This window comes from Rhinopithecus bieti, unplaced genomic scaffold, assembly GCF_001698545.2.
Source record: "Rhinopithecus bieti isolate Rb0 unplaced genomic scaffold, ASM169854v2 scaffold_21201, whole genome shotgun sequence".
Taxonomy (NCBI): domain Eukaryota; kingdom Metazoa; phylum Chordata; class Mammalia; order Primates; family Cercopithecidae; genus Rhinopithecus; species Rhinopithecus bieti.
Window position 1 is genome coordinate 2,388,861 of NW_016810610.1, and position 24,633 is coordinate 2,413,493.

At 46.0% G+C, this 24,633-nt stretch overlaps 1 protein-coding gene across 14 annotated transcripts in view; it reads right to left on the reverse strand.

Annotated features, from left to right (window-relative positions):
• The window catches only part of TCF7L2 (transcription factor 7 like 2), a 208,272-nt gene that overhangs the window by 129,043 nt on the left and 54,596 nt on the right, over positions 1 to 24,633 (reverse strand). Inside the window, exon 1 of one of the 14 annotated variants that reach the window (XM_017892485.1) lies at positions 562 to 664. The exons of the other annotated variants lie outside the window; for them this stretch is intronic. The gene's annotated coding sequence lies outside the window, so the exon portion shown is untranslated. Of the gene's footprint in view, positions 1 to 561; positions 665 to 24,633 lie in introns of those variants that run through there. 14 annotated transcript variants of the gene reach the window in all.

Consider the following 24,633-nt stretch of genomic DNA (forward strand, 5'->3'; position numbering starts at 1 on the left):
GAACAGCTAGCCCAAAAAATAACTGTGACATGGGTCAGAAACTAAAAAACATACAAGCATGCAAATAATCATTAAAAAAAAAAAAAAGCATGCAATACCAATAGGTTCTTCCTTAGAGCTCAAGTTCAACAGGTACACATATAGAAGATTAATGTTACTAGCAACTGTATTTTTTATCTTTGCATTCAAACTACAGGGTAGCTTCAGAAAAAAATGATTTCATTTCTACTACCTTAATTGGGTGGGGGGTGGAGGGCAGTGGGAGAGGTGGGGAGGGAGAGGAATATAGAGCTATTCCAAAGGAAGTAAAACACAAATCTCAAGCCAGAAGTGTCCTAGGAAACCATCAATTACAAATCTGCTCCTTCTCAACCTCTGTTCTTCAAATGTCATCATCCTTCACTTTAAAGGAAGTCAAGTACATGTGAGTAGCTATCCTTTAGGTAGCAAAAGCTATTTGAGTACGGTGAGCATGCAGTTCCTCACACAGCCCAAGTTTACTCAACAAAAATTACTTCTTGGTAAAAGATGCACGGTGCCAGACACAATGTATACACTCACCTCAAAAGACCAGAGGAATGCTTTAGTATGCACGGGTTTACCGTAGACATAAAAATAAAGGTGTAAGTCAATTCTGTCTGTCCCCACCTTCCTCCAAACTAGGAAATGAATATACGGCCCAAGGGAGCTACTTCTGTCAAAAGCAATCCATTAGCTTTCAGTGAGATCTGAAGGATGAGTTGCCCCAGTTCCTCATTTTGCAGACAAGGTAAAATGAGGCGAGGTGGCTTCCCCAGTCACAGAGGTACTCAGCCCATGTATAAGAAACTCTTAGGCATTTAACTTCCGTTGGTAACACTATGACAGTTTCACTCAGGAAACCAAACGGAACTTAGACACAATGCTTAGAAGCACATGGAGACGAGCCTTTATGTCTCCCACGGCCAACTCACTAATCCATCAGTTAATGAATGCTTGGAGGGGATATAAGGAAACACCTTGGTCATTTTGGAGACCTCCTCAAGCAAAATAAACGGCTAGTTTTAATAGTAATTCTATAGAAAACTTTACTCAATGAACACTGAGTACTACTTGCTTTGTGTACAGGCTGTGACAAGCACTAGGAGATACAAAGATGTCTGCTCTCACGGAGCTTGTGCCAGCATGAGGAGCCTTACAGACATAGGTAAATCAAGACAGAATATGGTGACACTGTGATAGAGACTCTGGGACTCAGGAATTCAGGAAATGCCAAGAAAGATGACAGAATTTCTGGGACACGAGACTGGGGAAGGCTGCACAGTTAGGTCTTGATGGTCAGAACAATTTCAATAGAAAGAAAGGAGACAGGAAAGGATAATACAGAATAGTTTGCACAAATCCCACATGAGACAGAAGTGCCACAGCCATCCACAAGTCAGCCGACGAGTTCCTCAAAGATACGACTGCTCGGCAAATTCAAACCAAATTTGGTTATACTTAAAGCTGGAAGATCACTGCCCAACAACTACCTGCCAAAGTGCACAGTCGATTTTCCCATGATGTCTAGGATCTGTACAAGGTGGCTGTGTCTGCTACAAATTCAGAGCTTTCACCCAGAGGCCTCCCATGGTGAGCAACCTAGATAATAGTTTCGTTGTGTCTGTAACTCGCCACAAGACCCTGCATCGAATCCCCTTGCTTCTGTGATCTCTGGTTTTTCCATCTGAGTACCAAAGGAGTTGTCCTATCTGCCACAGGGTATTAGGTGGGGAGTCTGTCCCAAACGCTAAAGGATTTCTAGGACTCCAAGCCCCCAGATAGTAAATACAGGAACCCCCTCAGTCATCCTTACCATCTCACCATTTCCAATCACCTTCTCTGGGAGCAGTATCATCTCAAGTTGAAAACCACTGAAGTAAATATTTCCAGAGTCTCCATCTGTAACCCAGGCCAGAGGGCTCTGGGAACCTAGACTGCCCCGTCTCACCCCGACTTCTTCCCATTCTCACTTACCACATAACTATATGTGCTGCATTGGTCAAAACCACTCAATAGAGTCATTTCCTTGAGGCCAACCAAAGTGGACACCCACGAACACTCACCTCTCCATCTCATAAAAACCAGTGAACAAAAACGCCAAATGGAGTCCAACCCATCTACACCCCAAGCTATCCCTCAGTGGGGAGAGGTACATTGGTGGACAAGTTTTCATCTTTGACCACCTGCAAAACTGATATGATTACATAAATACTAGCTCTGTAGAATTAGGAAACTTGGGCTTTGTTGAAGGTGACAGACCTGCCCTGAGGACCCACCCAAGAACTGTCATACTCATAATACAATATTAACATGGAGACTTATAATTCTTACTTTACATAAAAGCTTCATTGTGTGCCACATCCAATCTCCATAGGCTACCTGCACCACATATTTTTATGAGCCTACATTTCAGCGCTCCAAGCCTACAATACACATAATTTTCAATTATGTTAGGGCAGCTCAGGATCATTGCCTATATAACATTACTGTTGGAGGAAATGAGACTCGGCCCCACTGCCCAGAGAGAGCTAACCAAATCCAGATGGTGTAGGAAGACAGCCCTGGTCCTGCTGACTTGCAGGGACTCCGCAGTGACAGCCCCAAACTCTCCTTCCCAGTGCAACCTGATGCCACAGAACCGCTGGGTACACACAAATCCAACCCCGTTCCTTGAATCTTAACTGGCATTCAGGCTGATGAAGTGCCTTTTGGGGAAATAAGTATTATGTCAGGATTTTCTAAAGGAAGCTATTAACCTTCTCCAAAAGTGATGGGTTTCCCAGCTTCCTTCATCTTCTACAATTGGTCCTTATTAATAGGGAAAATAAATAAATAAAGGGAAGAAAAAGGAAATTAGGTACTATTACAGCCTAGAGGAAAATTTTTTCCTTCCTGGAGACATTAAGCAGCGGGAAATTCTATTCTGTTAGGTCCTAAAGGAAGACCTGAAGGAGGGGGCATCTCAGATTTACAAAAGGGCTGGAACCCTGTGCCACGTTTTCCCAACCATCTGACTTGGTTTTATATCCTTTTGGGGAGGGGAAAAAAAAGTTCCCACCATCCCACTATAAAAACAACAGTGGGCTCCAGCTCTCTTCCTCTTAGGCTGTTCAACGTGGAAATTATGAATTGCCTACAAAAACATTAAACTTTTCAACAAACTGCAATCAAATGGGGCTGTGGGAATTCCTACATTGAAAACTGTTGGGAGTCTGCTCAACTTTCCTTTAAAAAAAAAAAAAAAAGGAAAGAAAGCCATCTTGGCTTAAGCATTTCATCCTTTGTTGAATAATAATGTTCTGCTCATAGCCCATTAGGGTTTTTCCCCAAATCATATTTTATGATATGTCTCAGGGAGCTTAAGTCAAGCTTTGGACCTGTGAGCAAATCTTGAAATACATGTAACACCAATGGCCCGAAAGGAATCAAAGCAGCTGAAAAGACTGTTAAATTGCCAGCAAAAAGAAAAAGGTAAGCATCTCTAATTTTTTTTCTCTTCTTCTACCTCCCCCAATGAAAACAGGGAGAAAAGGCAAATGAGAAGAGGCTCCTTTAGGAATTAGTCTTAGCAGAAACTGGCATCTACTAAAGCCAGACTGATGGAGCCTGCTCCCGTAGAGGGGCCTTCATCCTCGAGAATCTTCCACCAGCAGCAAGAATGTCGAGGATGAGCTGCTCCGAGAACCTGCCCCCTTACAGCTGCTACTGAGGGCTCTGTATAAATTTCTTTTCTAAACAAGCAGAAAACTTAAAGGGCAGATGATGATGATGATGATGATGATGATGGTGATGGTGATGATGATGATGATGATGATATGGCAACAAAGTTGCCAGGAAACTTCACATCCTTGATAAAACACCAATGTGGCTTCCAGTATTTCCAGTATTTCCTTTCAGTGACTCTGCTCCACAGATGGACAGGCAAGTGGAATTTGTCCCTTTATTTGTTCAGGGCAGGGTTGGCAAACTTTTTCTGTAAAGTGCCAGACAGCAAATATCTTAGGCTTTGCGGCCCATACGATCTCTGTCGTAACTACTCGACTCAGCCCTCGTAACTCGAAAGCAGCCACAGGCAGTGAGTGTATGTCTTGTATCATGGCTGTGCTCCAATAAAACCTTATTTATAGACACTGAAATGTGAATTTCATATCATTTTCCTGTGTCAGAAAATATTATTCCTCTCTTGATGTGTTTCAACCATTTAAAAATAATAAAAGTGCTGGGTGCGGTGGCTCAGGCCTGTAGTCCCAACACTTTGGAAGGCCAAGGCCAGAGAATTGCTTAAGGCCAGGAGTTCCAGACCAGCCTGGGCAACAACAGCAAGACACTACAAAAATAAAAAAAGTTAGCTGGACGTGATGATACATGCTTGTGGCACATGCCTGTAGGTTCCAGCTACTCAGGAGGCTGAAGCAGGAGGATTGCTAGAGCCCAGGAGTCTGAGGCTGCAGGAGCCATGATTGCACCACTGCATTCCAGTTTGGGCGACAAAATGAGACCCTGCCTCAAAAAATATTATTAATAATGACAATAAAAAGTCATTCTTAGCTCACTGGCCAGATAAAAGCAGGTGGCAAGCCAGTTTTGGTCTATGGGCCATTGTTTGTCATGTCTTGGTTAGGGAATAAAATTGCAGAGGCCTGCCCATATCAGATGGGCGAAGGTGCCTTCCCTCACTGGGCCTTCAATCCAAACAGCCAAACACAGGCATATAGAAAAGCACGTCCAGTGGCCTGAAAGCAACGTTTAGGATTAACTCAAGTTGTGAGGGAAAAGCTTGGAAAAAAATTTGAACCTTTTGGCTGAGGCCCCCGTCACAAGGTCTAACCACAAGACCACAATCACACCAAAATAACTATCCCCTCTTTTCCAGAATGGAAGTCTAAAAATCCCTGAGCAATTCTGCCTGGAAAAGGTTCAGAGTGAGACCCTGTTGAAAGAAAGAGGGAAAAGAAAGGAAGGAAAGGGACAGAAAGGGAAGGAGAGGGAAGGAAAGGGGAGGAGAGGGAAGGAGGGGAGGGAAGACGGGAGTGGGGAGGGAAAAGGAAAGAGAAGAGAAGAGAAGAGGAAAAGAAATTATGTTTTTTTTGAGATAAAGTCTTACTCTGTTGCCCAAGCTGGAGTGTAGTGGTGTGATCTCAGCTCACTGCAACCTCTGCCTCCCAGCTTCAAGTAATTCTCCTGCCTCAGCCTCCCGAGTAGCTGGGATTACAGGCGTGTGCCATCACGTCTGGCTAATTTTTATATTTTTAGTAGAGATGGGATTTCACCATGTTGGTCAGGCTGGTCTCAAACTCCTGACCTCAGATGACCCTCCCACCTCAGTCTCCCAAAGTGCTGGGATTACAGGTGGGAGCCACCATGCCCGACCAAAAAAATCGAATTAATTGGATACTATCCTCATGATAGCTTTCTGCTCATAGCCAGCAGAAAGATTCGATAAATCTTCCTAATCCTCTGCTGCCAGAAAGTTGTACTTCTGGTTTTTATAAAATACAGAGTCAATACTTTGCTTATGCGTCCAAAGCCGAGGGTATAGCCAGTCATAGCCCATGATGTCCAAAGTCACTAAGCCTCCCCGGCATCAAGGTGGTTCCTCCTAACCTTTCAGTGCAGCCTCACCACGGGCCACTCATACAGATCCCCTACAAATATGCAACACTGAAGACCGCATCGTGACGCTCATATCATCACACAAAAGAAAAGACAACCAGAAGCCACTCACCATAAAAAGGGAAATACCAGAAAAATGTGCGAAGTAAGAAAATAAGAAGTACAAGTATCCACCCCAACAGTGGACACTTACTTCTTCAGGAACTCATATTGTGACACACACTTAATAGACACACACATGTCTGTTAAAGAAGAGGCCTGATTGCCTCTTTCTAAACCTACCTCATTTCTCAGAAATGGAAGATGGAAAATTCAGCCCATCTTCTACAAACAAATAATTTTGCCTGGGCGCCAGGGAATCCCAATTTACCCAGAATGGTTAAAATACAAGCAGTTGTGATGAATTTAATATTCTGCCCTACCCTCTAAATCATACAGGCACCGAAGTTTTCCAGAAGTTAGCATTGATCAAATGTACCTAACACTGAAACACTGTGAAACTATTTCAGAAGTCCCTTCAGAATTGTAAGGGGCATCATTACAAAGTCTGTTTAACCAATTTTTCTGCAGTTGCAGAAGGTATAGGAGATTAGGCTGCTTTGTTCTAGGTAAAACCGTACTCTAGGAATTGTATCTTTTGAAAAAAATCGAGAGACCCTAAAACAGAGACTTTACTTGCCTAGAAAGCATGATTGTATAGAAAAAGAAGTTCAGAAATATGTGATTTCTGTTGTTTAACATAAATAAGTATGTACTATAGTTATCTAGGAAAAGAAAACCAAAGATCTCAGAAGGTTGGGTAGACTCTGGACTTGGAGAAAGAATAAAGCCATAGAAAAATTTCAAGCCAGGCGTGGTGGCTCACGCCAGTAATCTCAGTACTTTGGAAGGCTGAGGCAGGAAGACTGCTTGAGCCCAGGAGTTCAAGACCAGCCTAGGTAACAGAGCGAGACCCCATCTCTACCAAAAAAAAAAAATTAGCTGAGTGTGGTGGCGCGTGCCTGTGGTCCCAGCTACTTGAGAGGCTGAGGTGGGAGGATCATTTGAACCCAGGAGGCGGAGGTTGCAGTGAGCCAAGAAGGTGCCACTGCACTCCAGCCTGAGCGACAGAGGAAGACCTGGTCTCAAAAAAAAACGAAGAAGGAGAAGGAGAAGGAGAAGGAGAAGGAGAAGAAGAGGAAGGGAGGAGAGAATGAGAAGAAGGAAGAAGGGGAAGAAGGGGAAGAAGGAGAAGAGAAGAGAAGGAGAAGAAGGGAAAAAGGAGAAGGAGAAGGAGAAGGAGAAGGAGAAGGAGAAGGAGAAGGAGAAGGAGGAGGAGGAGGGGAGAAGAGAAGGAGGGAGAGAGGAGGAGAAGAGAAGGAGAAGGAGGAGAGGAGGAGGAGAAGGGAAGGAGAAGAAGGGGAAGAAGGGAGAAGAAGGGGAAGAAGGAGAAGGAGAAGGAGAAGGAGGAGAAGGAGAAGGAGAAGAAGGAGAAGAAGGAGAAGAAGGGGAAGAAGGGGAAGAAGGAGAAGGAGAAGAAGGGGAAGAAGGAGAAGGAGAAGGAGAAGAAGGGGAAGAAGGAGAAGGAGAAGGAGAAGAAGGGGAAGAAGGAGAAGGAGAAGGAGAAGAAGAAGAAGAGGAGGAGGAGGAGGAGAAAAGGAAAAAAGAGAGAGAGAAAGAAGACGGAGGAGGAGGGGGGAGAAGGAGGGGGGAGGGAGAAGAAAAAAGAAGAAATAAGAAAGGAAAAGGGAAAGGGGAAGGGGAAGGGGAAGGGAAGGGAAGGGAAGATTTAAGTAAGATATTAAGGTTGACTTGCGGGAAAAAAAAGCCAACATAGTCGGAACTCGTAAGTTTTCCCTTAAATCACTATCTCATTTCTCACATAAAAGGAATATAGGGAAAGAAAGGTAGGATATCAAGGCATCTGTGTGAACAATTTAATAGCCTTATCTTCTATCAGTTGGTTCTTACAAGATTTTCAATGAAATCCTTATAGTTAACCTTTTTCTCATAAATATTTTTAATCATAACCATGTAAAGAGCACTAATACTGTATCACTTCATATTTAGAGGGTATTTCAGAGTTCAGAACGACATCCACAATAACCCTACAAAATAAATGGGCAGAAAGGTGGAACTAACCTGTTAGCAAGGAGGAAACTAAGGCCAACAGAGCAAGACCCAGATTGCCTGAGGTGACAGGGGCGAGTGGCAGTCAAGCGTCCAGGGCTCCAGCACACCCGATGTGTTTTCACTCACCCTGACTTACCTTACAAACCCCTTCTGTCTTTCCCAGTTTTCTTATCAACTGTTAGGCATCTTTGCCTGAACTCAACCAGGATGTGTGTCTCAAAGTACATGGTGAAGGGAACATCTCAGTGTCCCCAAAGTAATAAGCAAGACTTTCAAGCATCTACCATCTCCCCCTCCTAAGCCCTATGGACAAACACTGAATTGTTTTCCAAGAAAATTTTTCTACCAGATTTAAGGAGGCCCCTGGTGTGATGAAGACAATGAAGCAAAACAACTAACAAACAAAAAAATCCAATTAACAAAACTTGAGATTCACTGTTTTCTTTACCCCGCCAATCCTTCAACATCCCTGCTCCTAAACTATTTCCGCACTTGCCAGGTTAGTGGTTCTGCAGGGAGGCTATGGTACAGCAGCTCACACATGCACAAATCAGTATGGAATTTCACCAGACCCTCCTCTCACAACCAATGGGCCCCTTAGACTGAGGCCCAGGCCTTCTTTCCACCCTCCCCCAAAAGTCACTCTTCAAATTATGAGTGCGTACTCCCAGGAAAAGTATGGTAGAAGGGGAAGAATCTGGAAACCTATTTCCAGGTCTAGCTCTGTCACTGACCTGGCATGTCACTTCATTTTTTCACTGGACAACCTCTTCTCCATTCTTTGCCTAAGTCTGTAGCAAGAAATGGGGAACATGATCTAAAAATCTCTTTCTACTTCAATGCATGGATTCCTGCAGCATTTACTCTTAAGCATATGCTCTGTGTCAGCTATGGACTAGATATTCTGAGGCCCAGAAAAGTCATCTAAAGACACAATCAATGGGACAATAAGCTAATCAATGGTGCAGGAATTAACACAAAGAAGGTAAGTAGGGCCAGACACAGTGGCTCAAGTCTGTAATTGCAGCACTTTAGGAGGCAGAGGTGGGCGGATCACTTGAGGTTAGTAGTTCGAGACCAGCCTGGCCAACACGGTGAGACCCCATCTCTCCAAAAACTATAAATGAGCTGGGTGTGGTGGCAGGCGCCTGTTATGCCAGCTACTCGGGAGCCTAAAGCAGGAGAATTGCTGGAACCCGAGGGCAGAGGTTGCAGTGAGCCAAGATCATGCAACTATACTCCAGCTTGGGCAACAGAGCCAGACTCTATCTCAAAACGAAAAAAAAAGCCAGGCGCAGTGGCTCAAGCCTGTAATCCCAGCACTTTGGGAGGCCGAGACGGGGGGATCACCAAGTCAGGAGATTGAGACCATCCTGGCTAACACGGTGAAACCCCGTCTCTACTAAAAAATACAAAAAACTAGCCAGGCGAGGTGGCGGGCGCCTGTAGTCCCAGCTACTCGGGAGGCTGAGGCAGGAGAATGGCGTGAACCCGGGAGGTGGAGCTTGCAGTGAGCTGAGATCCGGCCACTGCACTCCAGCCTGGGCGACAGAGCGAGACTCCGTCTCAAAAAAGAAAAAAGAAAAAAAATAAGGTTGCACAGTATCCAAACCTTGCCAACGTGTTTAGACGGACTTTTCTCCTGATGCACTCCAGATCTGTTAAATGAAACTTGGTAGTGGCCCAGGATCTGTATGTATTTTTTTCCAACTTGCCAAGCAATTCTGATGATCAGTCATTGGCATCAACTATCGGTGCTAGGACAGTGTCAATAATCAGCATGTAGTCCATTTGAAGATTCCATTTTACTTCCTCAAAGGCTCTTTTAGACCTCTAAATTGATTGTCACTACATTCTTTTTAGGTGGTCAAAGCCAATAATCTCCAAACCCATCTTAAAACAGAAGAAAGTGAGGCAGAGAAAATTAAGTGACTTAGTTATACACAGTTACAAGAAACTGAAACCAGAATGCAGGACTTTGGTACTTCCAGGACAGAACTCTTTTGCCTACACCCTACTGAGCTTACAGGTAGAATGGCCAATGGGTGCCCAGGCAGGAGAGAAATCTCCAGGGGAGGGCAAAGACCCTGCAATGGTGCAGTCCCAAGACATGGGACTGGTGAGACAGACTCTGGCTTCTGAGATAGTCTTGCTCCATTGTGACCAGAAAAGGCCCAGACCTAGCCATCTCAAAGTCTTCAGGCAACCCCAAGATTAAGTCCCACCCAAAGGGCTGTGGATTCCAAGCAAATGCCAGCTCCACCACCAGCACACAAGTCCCTAAGCCAGGAAGTTAAAGGACATGAAGACATTGGAAGAATTCAAAAGGAGCAGCCCTTGCCCTCCCATGTCACTCAAAGTCTTCAGCCTCCAGACAAAGCAAGACAGGCTCATGCCCCATGGCCGCTAAGCTGATGACTAACAAATAATGAATGCTTGCAAGCTGCTGGAGGAACCTCCCATTAAGAGGCAGGCCAGAGGCCATCTACCTTCAGGCAGAAAAGTATTTATAATCTTTCATTTTAATATCAACCTTGTGGTCACCATATTTTCTAATTACTGCTTCTTATAAAAAGGCCAAGTACAATGCAGTTAATTGGAATGTTTTAGTTACTACCCATGTCTGTTCAGCATGCTGAAGTAGGCAGAGGCAACGGGAAACCAGGAAAACAGCTGGAAGACATGGAGCAGCCCAGGAATGAATGTGGGTGTCACTGGGAGCTGAATATGGTATGTTCTGGGACAAGAACGCCCCAAGTCTCAACCGGTAGCTGGATAACCAAAATGTGGTACAGCCATAAAATGGAATACTATTCAGTAATAAAAACAACTGGAGTACTGACACATGCCACAACATGGTAGCCCTTGAAAATATGCTAACTTAAAGGCAGACCAAGAAAGTGTCATATTGTATGATTCTTTTTATATGAAATAACCAAAATAGGCAAATCTACAGAGACAGGAAGTAAATTAGTGATTGCCAGGAGCTGAGGGGACGGTGGGTAGAGACTGGTTGCTAGGGTTACAGGGTTTCTTTTGGGGATGATAAAAATATTAAGATACTGGTATGTTTGTACAATATTGTAACATACTAAATATACTAAAAAACCACTCAATTGTACACTTTAAATTGGTACCTTTTATGACATGTGAATTACATGCGAATTTAAGATGAACTGAAAACAAAGAAGAGTTAGGCACCATCTTTGATGGTGACCACATTCATTTAATAGATAAAAGGGGATGGGGAGGCTGGGTATGGTGGCTCACGCCTGTAATCCCAGCACTTTGGGAAGCCAAGGCGGGTGGATCACCTGAGGTCAGGTATTTGCGACCAGCCTGACCAATGTGATGAAACCCTGTCTCTACTAAAAACACAAAAATTAGCCAGGTGTGGTGGTATATGCCTGCAATCCCAGCTACTTGGAAGGCTGAGACAGGAGAATCACTCGAACCCAGGAGGTGGAGGTTGCAGTGAGCTGAGATCACACCATTGCACTCAAACCTGGGCCACAAAAGTGAAATTCCATCTCAGAAAAAAGAAAAAAAAGAGGGATGGAGAGAAGACAGAGTCACATACACACACCCTCCACCATAAAAGAATGAACAGAAAACCTGTGAAGCCGTTCTATACAAAATCATATCCTTCAAAGCTTCTTGGGAAACAAGCAATTTTTCCAAATGTGGTTTTGGTTGGTGCTGGATCTTGGGGAGGGATGCTTACAAAGGCATGGGAACTCCAAGACCTTGTGAAAGATAAGAGAGGACAGTATACCTTGGGTTAATGGTGCTGATGAAGAAACATGGGAGAGAGGACTGTTTCAAGGCATGTGGCTAAAAAACAACAGAAGAGCAGTTGAGTCAACAAAACCACATGCAATTCAGAAACCGGAATCTTATAGCCCATTCTCTACCACCCTGCGACCTCAGTTTCTCTACCTAAAAAAAGTGGGCATGAAATCACTTACCTAAAGTCCCTCGACTAGCTTCCACATCATTTATTCAACCTTCAAGGATAAACCATGTGAATGAAGACAAAGAAATATATCAGGTCCAAGGCAGCCAAGATTTGCTATTTCTTCTTCTACACAGGGGATTTAACAGCCAGAAATTTTAGGTCTACCATGGAAACTGTTAGAGATGAAGCCAACAAATGACCTTTAAGAGGTACAAAGCCAGCAAGTAACAGGGTCCTGGTGACCTGAAAGGGTTATTTTAAATCCATGAATCATCAGATTGCAGCAGATATTAAAATCACAACTTCTAAAAAATCCCTTTCTTTCTCCATGGCTGGGAGCTCTCAAGGCTTAATTTTTCTAATTGGGTTCTCCTCCCCATTCTGTATTTCTTTCCCCCATTCCACAACAACAAAAGACAACGAAAGACCTGGCGGTCAAATAGCAATGAATTAACTTGCTTTAGTGAGTCTACATAGACAGCAAATGCGAGACGAGCTGGGCTCCGTGTCCTCCAACTTCAACTGAAACCGCACCCCGTGCTACGTGTTCCTTTTATTTTTTTCCCCTTGTCACACTGGAAAGAGGTCAGTGGCTCTGGCAGGGTCTCCCCGTCCAAATTTTTATTGTCAAATTCTAGCTGTGACAAGCATGTGGAGATGCTTCGTAACGCTACACCCAGGAAGCCCAAAGGTCAGCAGTGCCTCTGGTTAATTTTGCTTGGGGAGAAACAAACCCCAAAGCCGGGGTGGAGATTTACGGGAGGCTGACCTTCTGGAGGCCCACGACCCCCCTGCATGCAAGTCTTGCTGCCTCAGCCAGAAGCAGCCTGTCACTCAAGTATCATCTTGCTGTAACAAATTACTCCTAACCCAGGATTATGGCTCTTTCCAAATCCCTCCTAGAGAGCAAGGAAATAAACATTCTCTCCCAGGACTCTGCCCCAGTTGTTCCCCCTGTTGGTAATCCTTGTCTCTATTTGCTTCTTCTACAAGCCTTCATCTGGGAGGTCTGCTAGACCATCCCGGCCCACTTTCCTTTCAGACATAAGCTGAATGTCTCAATTGTCCATTAGGCACAGTAAAAGATGAAGGCAGGCTTTCTGTCCGGAGAAGCCTCACACAATAGTTCCCTTTGCCCACACGCTTCTCGTCTGACTGCAGACCCGACGGATCTAATCCTAGTCACTCAAGGAAGTCCACACCCCAAATTCCTTCCTCACGTTCCATGGGACGGGTAGCAAGAACAGACCATCCCAGTGAAGCAGGGCTGCAGGGCCACCCCCTGAGGATGGCATGACATGTGGGGGTGGGTTGAATAGGGTGAGGAGGGGAGAGAAGAGGAGAGGGAGGAAAGAGGGTCGAAGAGGCAAGATAGCAGGGTTGCAGGCTGTAGAAACTGCCTCTCTTACCCCAGTCTGCGGTTTCCTTTAATAAACTACCAGGAGATATTTCGAGCACAATAACCTCATTTGGGGAAGGAAATACAGTTTTGTCCACTTCCAAAGTCTCCTGTGAAACACTGGGATATTCCAAGTACTTCGGACACAGAGGGCTGTTTTGTTTTTTTAATTGTATACACAGATTGACTAGAATATGCCAAGAAGCAGAGAAGAGAACAATGGATATTATCATCAAAGTGGGTGATTCGAGGAGATAAGGATCTTAGGGCTGTTTTAAGGAAGACTTTCTCCCTGGAGAGAGAGAATGGTTGACAGGCACCCTCTCTGACACATGACAGATGAGGAGAGAAACTCTCAAAGAACCAAAAGACACTGACAAAACATAAACACCCCTATCAAAACCCAGACACCAAATCAAATTCCTGCTTCAAAACCCAAAAAGAAATAAAGCAGTTGAGGAATGCAACTTCCTGCAAGAACCAAAAAGTGCTGAAGAAATATAAATATCCCCATCAAAATCCAGACACCAAATTCCACTTCCAAAAGAAAAGAAAAGAAAACCAGTTGAATAAGTCAGCACCACTAACTCATTCCAAAGCAAGGACCACCTTTATTTTCTCATTTTTAAGGCCGGAGCTGACCACTCTCCCTTCTCCAGACTGGGCCACTATGCCTCTCTAACCCAACTTGTTCTCTGCTTTTGTGGTTTTAGTCTTTAAAAGAACTTGGCTTGGGAAGGAGCAATAATGATCTGAAGCTAACCACTTAGCTCATTAGTATGTCATCTGGACAGGCAAAATCAATTCCAACAGCATCGAGTTTGGGTATTCCCTCCCCAAAAGGTCTGCACTATTAATAGCAAGAAAGTTTCCCAGGCTTTGGTTTATTTGTAATCCCAACCAGCCCTGACCACAGAACCTGGCCATCTCTACTTCTAGAGCTCTCAGGGATTTAGGAGATGGGATTTCAGGTCTCAAGTTTTTAACAGCAGTGGAAAGATGTGGAAAGAAGGCTGAATTTAATGGAAGTGGAATGACACAGGCAAAGAGGGCTTAATCCCAAGAAATGGCTTTGGTAGCAGAGGGTAAGAACCAAGGAATGTCTCTTTACCTATCTGGGCCAGCTGCTGGGCCCTCTCTTACAGCCAGACCTAACTCCCTGATTCACCACTGTGGAGCTGACTGACAGAAGATTCAAGAAGAAGCAGCATGGTTAAAAACTAAACTTAGGACGGGCACAGTGGCTCACGCCTGTAATCCCAGCACTTCTGGAGGCCGAGGCGGTTAGATCACCTGAGTTCAGGAGATCGAGACCAGCCTGGCCAACATGGCGAAACACCGTCTCTACTAAAAATATAAAAATTAGCCAGGTGTGGCGATGCGTGCCTGTAGTCCCAGCTACTCAAGAAGCTGAGGCAGGAGAATCGCTTGAACCTGGGAGGCAGAGGTTGCAGTGAGTCGAGATAGCACCACTGCACTCCACCCTGGGTAACAGAGCAAGATTCTAACTTTAAAAAAAAAAAAAAAAAAAAAAAAAAAACTTAAAACCTCACTAATTCTGACCCAGAATGCCTGGGTTCAAATTCACAATCTGCGGCTTGGTACTTCTGGGGCCTTGCAAAAAGTCTTTACCTCTCTACGCCTCCAGATCCTTGCTTATAAAATGTGGATAATAACATCGCGATAGTAACAGTAAAGGCTATGTAACCTTAACCCAAAAATCCAAAAATGCTTCAGGCCAGGAGCGGTGGCTCACACCTGTAATCCCAGCACGTTGGGAGGCCAAGGTGAGCAGATTGCTTGAGCCCAGGAATTCAAGACCAACCTGGGTAACTTAGTGAAACCCTGTCTCTACAAAAAATACAAAAAATTAGCCAAGGCTGGGCACGGTGACTCATGCCTGTAATCCCATTACTTTGGGAGGCTAAGGTGGGCGGATCACTTCAGGTCAGGAGTTGAAGACCAGCCTGGCCAACATGGTGAAACTCCGACTCTACTAAAACTACAAAAATTAGCCAGGAGTGGTGGCACACGCCTGGAATCCCAGTTACTCTGGAGGCTGAGGCAGGAGAATCACTTGAACCCGGTAGGTGGAGGTTGCAGTGAGCCAAGATCATACCAATTTACTCCAGCCTGGCCACCAGAGCAAGACTTGAGACTCCAGATTCCGTCTCAAAAAAAAAAAAAAAAAAATTCCAGTCACAGTGCATGCCTATAGTCCCAGCTACTCAGGTGGCTGAGGTGGGAGGGTCACTTGAGCCCAGGAGGTCAAGGCTGCAGCAAGCTGTGATCGTGCCACTGTACTCCAGCCTTGGCAACAGAGCAAGACCCTATCTCATTATTTAAAGCTTCAAAATCTGAAACTTGACACCACAAGTGGAAAATTCTACACCTGACCTCAAGTGAGGAGTCACAGTCAAAATGCAGTCAAAACTCTGTTTCATGCACAAAAATTATTTAAAATATTGTATAAAATTACCTAAGGTTTATATAAGGCCATGCACAGTGGCTCACATCACAATCCCAGCACTTTGGGAGGCCAAAGCGAGTGGATCACTTAAGATCAGGAGTTCGAGACCAGCCTGGCTAACAGGGCGAAACCTTGTCTCTATTAAAAATACAAAAATTAGCTGTGCATGGTGGCGAGCTCCTGTAATCTCAGCTACTCGGGAGGCTGAGGCAGGAGAATCGTTTGGACCCAGGAGGTAGAGGTTGCAGTGAGCCGAGATCACATCACTGCATTCCAGCCTGGCCAACAAGAGTGAAACTCTGTCTCCAAAAAAAAAAAAAGGTTTATTTAAAACATAAATGAATTTCCTGTTTAGATTTGGGTCCATCCCCAGGATATCTCATTATGTATATGCAAATATTCCAAAATCTGAAAAAAAATCCAAAATGTAAAACACTTCCAGCCCCAAGCATTTTGGTTAAGTCTTATTTAACCTGTACTCCTTCACAGGATGTATATGAGTTGGTGAATAGCAGTTTACCCACTGCAAACTTCACCCCCATGAGGTATGAGGGTTTATGTCCATAAGCAAGCAAAATAAGAAGCAAGTGACTTTTTGTTTGCTCGTTTGTTCTGTTTCGTTGTGAGAGTCTCGCTTTGTTGCCCAGGCTGGATGGAGTGCAGTGGCACAATCTTGGCTCACTGTAACCTCTGCCTCCCAGGTTCAAGCCATTCTCCTGCCTCGTCCTCTCGAGTAGCTGGGACTACAGGCGCACGCCACCACGCCTAGCTAATTTTTTGTGTTTAGTAGAGATGGGGTTTTACTATGTTGGCCAGGCTGGTCTTATACTCCTGACCTCAGGTGTTCGGCCCGCCTCAGCCTCCCAGAGTGCTAGGATTACAGGCATGAGCCACCAAGCCCTGCTGCAAGTGAGTTTATAAGTAAATACAGTACGTCAACAGAGAAACTACCCAGGTTGGACACCTGATTAACAGACCCACTGATAGTGACCTGCCATTATTGTCTACATGCAAATGAACAAGTTGCGGTGGCTCACGCCTGTAATCCCACACTTTCAGAGGCCGAGGCGGGTGGATCACGAGGTCAAGAGATCAAGACCATCCTGGCCAACATGATGAAACCCTGTCTCTGCTAAAAATACAAAAAATTAGCCGGGCGTGGTTGCGGGCACCTGTAGTCCCAGCTACTTGGGAGGCTAAGGCAGGAGAATGGCATGAACCCAGGAGGTGGAGCTTGCAGTGAGCCGAGATGGTGCCACTGCACTCCAGCCTGGGCAACAGAGCGAGACACCATCGCCCGCCCCCCACAAAAAAAAAATACAAAAATTATCTAGGCGTGGTGGTACATGTCTGCAGTCCCAGTTACTCGGGAGGCTGAGGCAGGAGAATCACTTGAACCCAGAAGGTGAAGGTTGCAGTGAGCCAAGATCGCGCCACTACACTCCAGCTTGGGCGACAGAGCGAGACTCCATCTCAAAAAAAAAAAAAGAAAGAAAGAAACAGTTCATTCAGGTATTTTAAATATATCTCTCTGCCTTTCTTCATGTCCCTTGCAAAGAGGCTTTGCCTTCAGAATTAAACTCCAGACGCCTAAGGTTTCCCAAACGCCCTAATGAGAGGAAGCCAACTTAATGAGGTCTTGCTGCAGTAAAACTGGCGTGTGAAACTCAGTCCCTGCTCAGGTGCAGGTGAATACACAGTCATCCCAACCAACAGGTCTTCCCGAGTTCAGCAAAACTCACTTTGCAGACACGGGGGCACAAAGCCAGTCGCGAGCACCGAAAGTGGAGAGGAAAAACACTAATCCAGCACATTGTCCTGAAAGGCACTTCACACTATGCCTTTACTGCCAGTGTGCCCAGGAAACACCCCAGGAGCCCTCTTCTCGGCCCCCACAATGTCTCCTTGCTCCTCTCCCTTTGGACTACCGAGCCCCCACAGTTCACTAACTGGACCTACTACTGTGAAGACTCAAAGCCAGCTCAGACCAGGGTTCAAATCCAAGTTCCATCATTTCATTCATTCAACAAAACATTTATCCAGTGCCTAATACATGCCAAGTGCTCACATCCAAAAGAGTTGGGCTAAGAGGATATAAAAGCAGACTATCTCAAAGTGGGTGGGCTGGGGCAAATGATCTTACCTCTCTGAGCACAGCTTCCCTCATCTGTAAAATGGGAATACAAACAGCCATCTCTCAGAGTTCGTGTAAGGATCAAATGCCTGGCATTGAGCCTGGTGGATGGTAAGTGCTTGGTAATTGCTAGCTATTATATTATAAGCTATTATCTTGTTATTAATATAATCACCATCATCAGGATACAATCCCTTGAGATACTGCAAGATTTTAAATCATCCAAAAAGTAAATCCACAGATATGCGTATTAACCACTGCTTAAGGGGGAAATGAACACTTCAGGCTAAGTAAAGCAGACTGACCAAAAGCCTTCCTAGTTAACCAGCCTGGCCCCTACTCCTACACCTTATTCACTCATTTCCCCAGCTTTCTGGTGAAGTGGAAGTTTCCTGTTTCTCCATATGGGCTCCTCCCAGGCACACGGAAGCTGAGCTGCAGGCCGGGTGTTCTAAGTCGCTGCATCTCTCCCTTCCAACCTGTTCTCAAACTTAAAGAGATTTTTTAAATGCTTGAAGCCCAGCAGAATTCTGATTCTTACAATCCCACTCTGCCCACAGCGGACACACAGAGCACAATCAGCCATGTGGAGGCAAAGCCGTCCCACAAAACAGGGGGTCACGATGCATTTGGGTGAAACCCAGCAGCAGCTGCCCAAGGGCTACCAAGAAACCACAAGAAATCATCATCCCAAAGAGGTTTTGCAACGTGCACAAAATAAAAATGAAAAAAGAAAAAAAAATCTCAAAGAAAACCTGCCACTTCTCTCCAAGGCCATGTCTTGATTTTTTTTCCTCCTCTATCTTTCCTCAGAGACGTCAATAAGATTTAAAACCTAGCCTGTTAAAAAGATTGCCTAAAGAAGGCGTGGACAGTCAAGAAAGAGAAATTCAAAGAGCTCCTGGTGCCCCGGGCTCACCAGCACAAGGCATAAAAACAAGGGTCAGCCACTTGGCAACCTGTTTTGGGACCATCGCCAGCCTCTGGTTTAGTCCAAAGACCAGCGTGGATTTCCTCCTCCTGCACTGGCCACGTTCTCTGAGAATGGGGAAAGCAAAAGTCCAGGCTGTCAACAAGCTGAGGGAGATGCAAAAACGCCCAGAACACACACATGCGGAGAGTTCAGTTTTGAGTGTGGTTTAAAGAGTGGGAAGTCAGACCAGTTCTGGTGTTTGAATCCCAGACCACCAACTACTTCCTGAGTGACCTTCGGGGGGTTACTTAACCTCTCTGAACCTCAGTTTCCTCTTCTATAAAATGGGACGTAACAGCACTTTCAGAGTTGTTCCCAAATCATAATTGTGCACAGCAGCTGAGAGTAGTACACCCAGCATATGGTAAGTGCTCAAGAAACGCCAGCTCTTACCACCATTGCTATTCTTATTCTAAAGTTGGTAATTGCCTCATTTGGTGATTTGGGCAATAATGTCAGGAAGTGCTTTTTGTTGCTGTTATCCAACAATGCAGTATGTTATCGGAAACTTATTTTCTAGGAGGTGTACATAAAAAGGGAAGGTGTGTGGTGAGAAAAAGAAAACAATAACAGGTAGCAGAATCATCTAACATTTGCAGTCTTACCATACAGAATGCGCTCTGATATTTTACCCATTTTCCGGATGAGTTTTCAGGAAACTGAGCTGGAAAAGAGCTCAGGCAACCCGCCCAAGGTCACAGGATTTGGAAGTGAAGGTTATGAGGGCAGGAAACATGTTGGTCTCACTGTGCCACTGTGCCCCTGTGCCAAGCATGAATGGTGTCTTTAAGCCTCATTTAACATTTGACAAATATTTATTGATGCCAGCACTTTGCCGGGCATTATGCTGGGTACTAGAGACAGAAGAAAACGATCACAGGGCTTAGGAGTCAGGTGACATGGGTGACAAATCCCAGCTGGCACTCAACTTGCTGTGTGACAATGAGCAGAGAGAGTTAGTCTCTCCGACCTTCAGTTATTGTGAAATAATTTCCCCTCACCCCACCTCCCTCATACTGTAGATGCAAAGAGTCCATTAAACAACACCTAGCTAGCTGGCTGCTTTGGCAGGGCCTCAGAATTCATTCAACACTGGTTCCCTCCCCTCTGTCCCCCTCGCACCCCCTCTACCTCCCAAAACAAGCCCTGGTTAATGCATCTATAAAATGAAGGTAATAGTAATATCCCTTCAGAGGGCTGTGGTGAGAACTAAATGAGGTCAAGTATTTGAAAAGTACTTAGACTGTAAAGTATTATAAAAACACAAGTTATTATTATTACAGGAATGCACTCCGCCTCTGCACCCAGCTGTCTCTTTGCAACCAGGAATTGGCTCTTCGCACCATGTCAGCAAAGCACACTCCATCAGGTAAAGCCCACCTGGTCCTCTAGCCCTGGACAGAAGGGAGAGGGAGAGTAGGGGGTTAGGAGGAGGGTGTGAACAGGAGCCGAGCTCTGCAGGATGCTCATTTCCAGGCAGGAAGAAGGACCACACAGCTGGAAGAATCCAGACACACGGGGTGAGGGGAAGGCGAGGCGGCTCTGCAACTCCTGAGACGGTGCCCACGACCTTCTTCCCAGCTGCCTCCCATCAGCATGGAGGCCGTCACATCTGTCTTCCTACCCCATGTCAATCAAAGAAGCATTCCCAGGCCCCTCCAGTAGGTCACGCACGTTCCGGACGACAAGGACCCTAAGGTGAGCTGTGAGGCAGCATGGCTGCCCTCACTGACCTCATTATCTTCAGGCCCAGAAGATTCATTAATTAAAACAACACAACACACACACTCACTTCTAAAAAGCTTACCCTCGGGCCATAGCACTTTCCAGTATTTTAAGAGGCATCCACCCACTCACCACCTATTATTCCTGCTTTTAAAGAAGGGCAAAGGTGACATTTCAGCAGGCCACCGGCTCAAAGGTTACAACAAAGAAACCAACAGGGGGTTCTGGGTTGTCAAGCCTTTAACATAACGTAAACCTGCCTCCATCCATATCGCTGCACTTAAACTGTCAAACAAGGCGAAGGTTTACTTTTCGTTAAGGCGCAGGTGTCAAGACTGGCTGAAGTCCACATGAAGAAAAAAAAACGTCAGCTGTTCATGTGACCGCCTGCACACCTGAAAAATCAATACATCCAAAACACTCATCTATTTACCACTTTAAAACAGCAAAAGAAAAACAATCAACCACCTTTGACAATGCTTTTCTCCAAGTGGATTACAGACCCTTTTTTTTCTCTAAACATTATTTTAAATCAAAAGTAAAACTTTAAAACATATTTTCAGTTTATTTTTCAGTAAACTATCAGATAGCTATAACTCACAAAGGATCCAAGAGATGAAAGGGGCGACCAAGATTGGTGACATTTGAATTTGGCTGCAGAAACCCAACGGTTCAATTATGTCTGTGGGGTGGAGTCCTACGACCAAAAAGGGCAAAGACCAAAGGGTCCCCTACTTCTCGCCACTACACCCAGAGGGATTCAAGGGCCCGCCACAACCATGAGTGAGCCTTTCTAATGAGGACACATTCCTGAGACCTAGTTTGGTGTCACTGCCTTTATTACTGTGTCAATCAGGCAAGCAGGAGCGACTGTTAACCCCTGACTGACCCCAGACCCCACCAGAACGGCAGCCCCAACCACATCAGGGTTAAAAGACTCCTGCTCTGTCACCACGGCGTGTCCAACGTGTTCCTTTGACATCTCAAGCCAAGGCACACGGCGTTCCTATCCGTGAGGACTTCCACAAAGGTGCTTGCTGGCAGAGAGGAGAATGAGGATGCTCTATCATTCACTGCTTCCACCTTCTCCATCTGCCAGGATAGGTGCAATTTCTTACACTGGGTCCCATTGGCCCAGGACCCCCCCAAGATTTATCCTTCCCTTCTTGTGCCCCCTCTGGACGCTGCTTGGGTTTCCACCGTCACACCCACAAGGACTTTCTTCACTTCCTGACTCTCCTAGGTGCCTCCCAGGGCCAGACCCTGTTCTTCCCAGCTCCCAGCACTATAGCTGGCCGGTGCTAGGTGACCAGGAAATGTACACTGGACAAACAGATCCCGGTAGTCCACGCCAGCCAGAGGGAATCCCCAAAGCAGGCACAAACAAAAGGATTCAGGAGAGAGCCTGGGTGCAGTGGCTCACGCCTGTAATCCCAACACTTTGGGAGGTCAAGGCAGGCGGATCACTCAAGGTCAGGAGTTCGAGACCAACCTGGTCAACAGGGTGAAACCCCATCTCTACTAAAAATACAAAAACATAGCCAGGCATGGTAGTGGGCACCTGTAATCCCAAATTCTCAGGATGCTATGGCAGGAGAATTGCTTGAACCTGGGAGGCAGAGGTTGCAGTCAGCCAAGACTGCGTCACTGCGCTCCAACCTGGCGACACAAGTCTCTGTCTCCCCAAAAAAAAAAAAAAAGGACTCAGGAGAAAGCCTGCAAGGACCTCTCAGTCTTTGGCTAGAGGGGCCCTTTCATAAAAGCAACATGTCACAGAGGCCTGAGAAGTCCACTCACACTGCCCAATCCAGCATCCTCAGCACCTAAAGGACAGCAAGAACGCAGCAGAGAACAACAGGGCAGCAATCCCCAGAGAGACGACTTCACCTCCTCCCACCTCTTAAGAGAGGGTGATCTTTATCGAGCACCTCCTATGTTATGTGCAGGCACTGGTCAAACACTTTATGCAGCTCATGTAATCTTCACTGCCACTGACAATACAAATGGATATGTTTCTTCAACAGTCAGTGATGGACTCAGGGGCATGCTTTACATTATTCAGTGTCTCTTAGTGACCACAGTTCCCCCAGCACCCAGCACTGTGCCATCTCCACCGTGGGGATCCAGGACTACATGCTGACCACCCAAATCTTACCTTACTCTGCTCTCTCCAGCCCTCTTAATACACTAAGTTTACTTGTTTGCAAAAAAAAAAAAAAAGATGCATTTTAAAGACCCCAGGTTTACATCTGCCCACTCTGGATCTCAGCTTTCTAATCTGTAAAATGAATAGAAACGTAACTCTGTTTGCAGGGCTGCTGTGAAAAGTAAGAGACCCCATTAATAGGACCAGCACAGGATTCAATAAAAAGTTGTTTCCCATTGTCCTTTCTCTGAGAAATAAGGTGACCGGGACAGGAATGTTATCCCAATAACAACATGGCTTCAGAGATTCTCTCTGCTGGGCACACGCCCTGCAAGTAGGAGGACACTGAACGGAGGGCAGGAAGTCTGCAGTGACCAAAGAGGGTGTCTCCCAGGGACCAGCCTTTCCCTGGCTCAACTGCAATAGGCCACACCCAACAAAGCCCTCTGCCCCCTCCTCCTTCCCAGCCAGGCTCCGGCCAAGGAACACAGGGTTCCCCCAAGAATTTGTATTTAAAGATGTCTCTGTCACTGCAGTAAAGTTCGCAAAGAAGATGGCGTGGGCAGGTGAAAAGTCCGCCCGAGGAGCAAATGGGCACATGGGATGCTGAGCTCTCGCTCCACCAGTGATCATTTGTTCCCTCGTGGGTAAAATGGGATAATGCCAGCTTCTACCACCCACACAACACCCTGCATCGGAGCAGTCACTCCTGGCTCACGGAGGAAATCAATGAGAAAAGTCTCAGGCTCTGCCCCAGATATTACTGCCCTGCAGGACCAGAATCCCTCATGGTTTAAGAAAGTCTTACCAACTAAACACAGGGTCACTACAAAAAACCGTTCCGGATAGTAGGCCTTTATCAATTTTTGGCTTCCTGACAGGCTACGATTTGAGTATTCCTGGCTGTTCCACGTTTATAGGAGACAAAGAGTGGAAGGGAGTGTGTTGGGGAGTGCAGAAGAGATGTCGGTGGTACAAAAATCCCCTTCTCTGCTTGCCGGGGGCTCTTTGCAAACTGGACATGAGCCTCAAGAAGTGGTCAGTCCTCTGGGCTTCTGAGCCTCAGGGCAGAGAGACACCAGTAAGTTTAGAGAACTGCCAGGCAGCAGAAGCTGCCAGGGGCACACACGGGTGCTCCCGCGTGGGAGGCTGTCAGGATCTGGTGGGCAGTGGAGGCATTTAGGGGACAGCGGCTTCTGATTAGCTGGCGGGTGCAGGTGCCCATCATGCTACTAAGGGGGAAAGTAAATCAAATCTTTCCTTTCAAAAAAAAGCCTGGCCCCATGATGTTGCTTTCCTCCCTCTCCACCACCAGGGCAAATAAAACAACTCTCGGGCAGCTGATGAATTCAATTCCAGTGGAAGTCAGCTGGGATGAAGGAAGGGAAAGAGCGGAGAGCTCCCCGCTCTGTCTCCAGGCTCTGCCCGAGCTTCAGGGTACCCGCCTCAGCATGCCAAAATTGCACGAACAAATGAAATATTGACACACACTTGAGACCTACATGAATCAATCCAGAACATGCTGCGGTAGGAAGGATAATTCTGAATCCCCACCCTCTCAACTCAAGTACATCCAGATCCCCAGGAAGCTGATTCCCCAGATATCATTAAATTTAGTAAACTTTAAATTTAAAACAAATACACCAGCCAGGCTCATGCCTGTAATCCCAGCACTTGGGGAGGCCGAGGTGGGTGGATCACGTGAGGTCAGGAGTTCGAGACCAGTTTGGCCAACATGACGAAACCCCGTCTCTACTAAAAATATTTAAAAATTTGGCCGGGCGCGGTGGCTCAGGCCGGGCGCGGTGGCTCAAGCCTGTAATCCCAGCACTTTGGGAGGCCGAGACGGGCGGATCACGAGGTCAGGAGATCGAGACCATCCTGGCTAACGCGGTGAAACCCCGCCTCTACTAAAAAAAAAATACAAAAAAACTAGCTGGACGAGGTGGCGGGCGCCTGTAATCCCAGCTACTCAGGAGGCTGAGACAGGAGAATGGCGTAAACCCGGGAGGCAGAGCTTGCAGTGAGCTGTGATCCGGCCACTGCACTCCAGCCTGGGCAACAGAGCTAGACTCCGTCTCA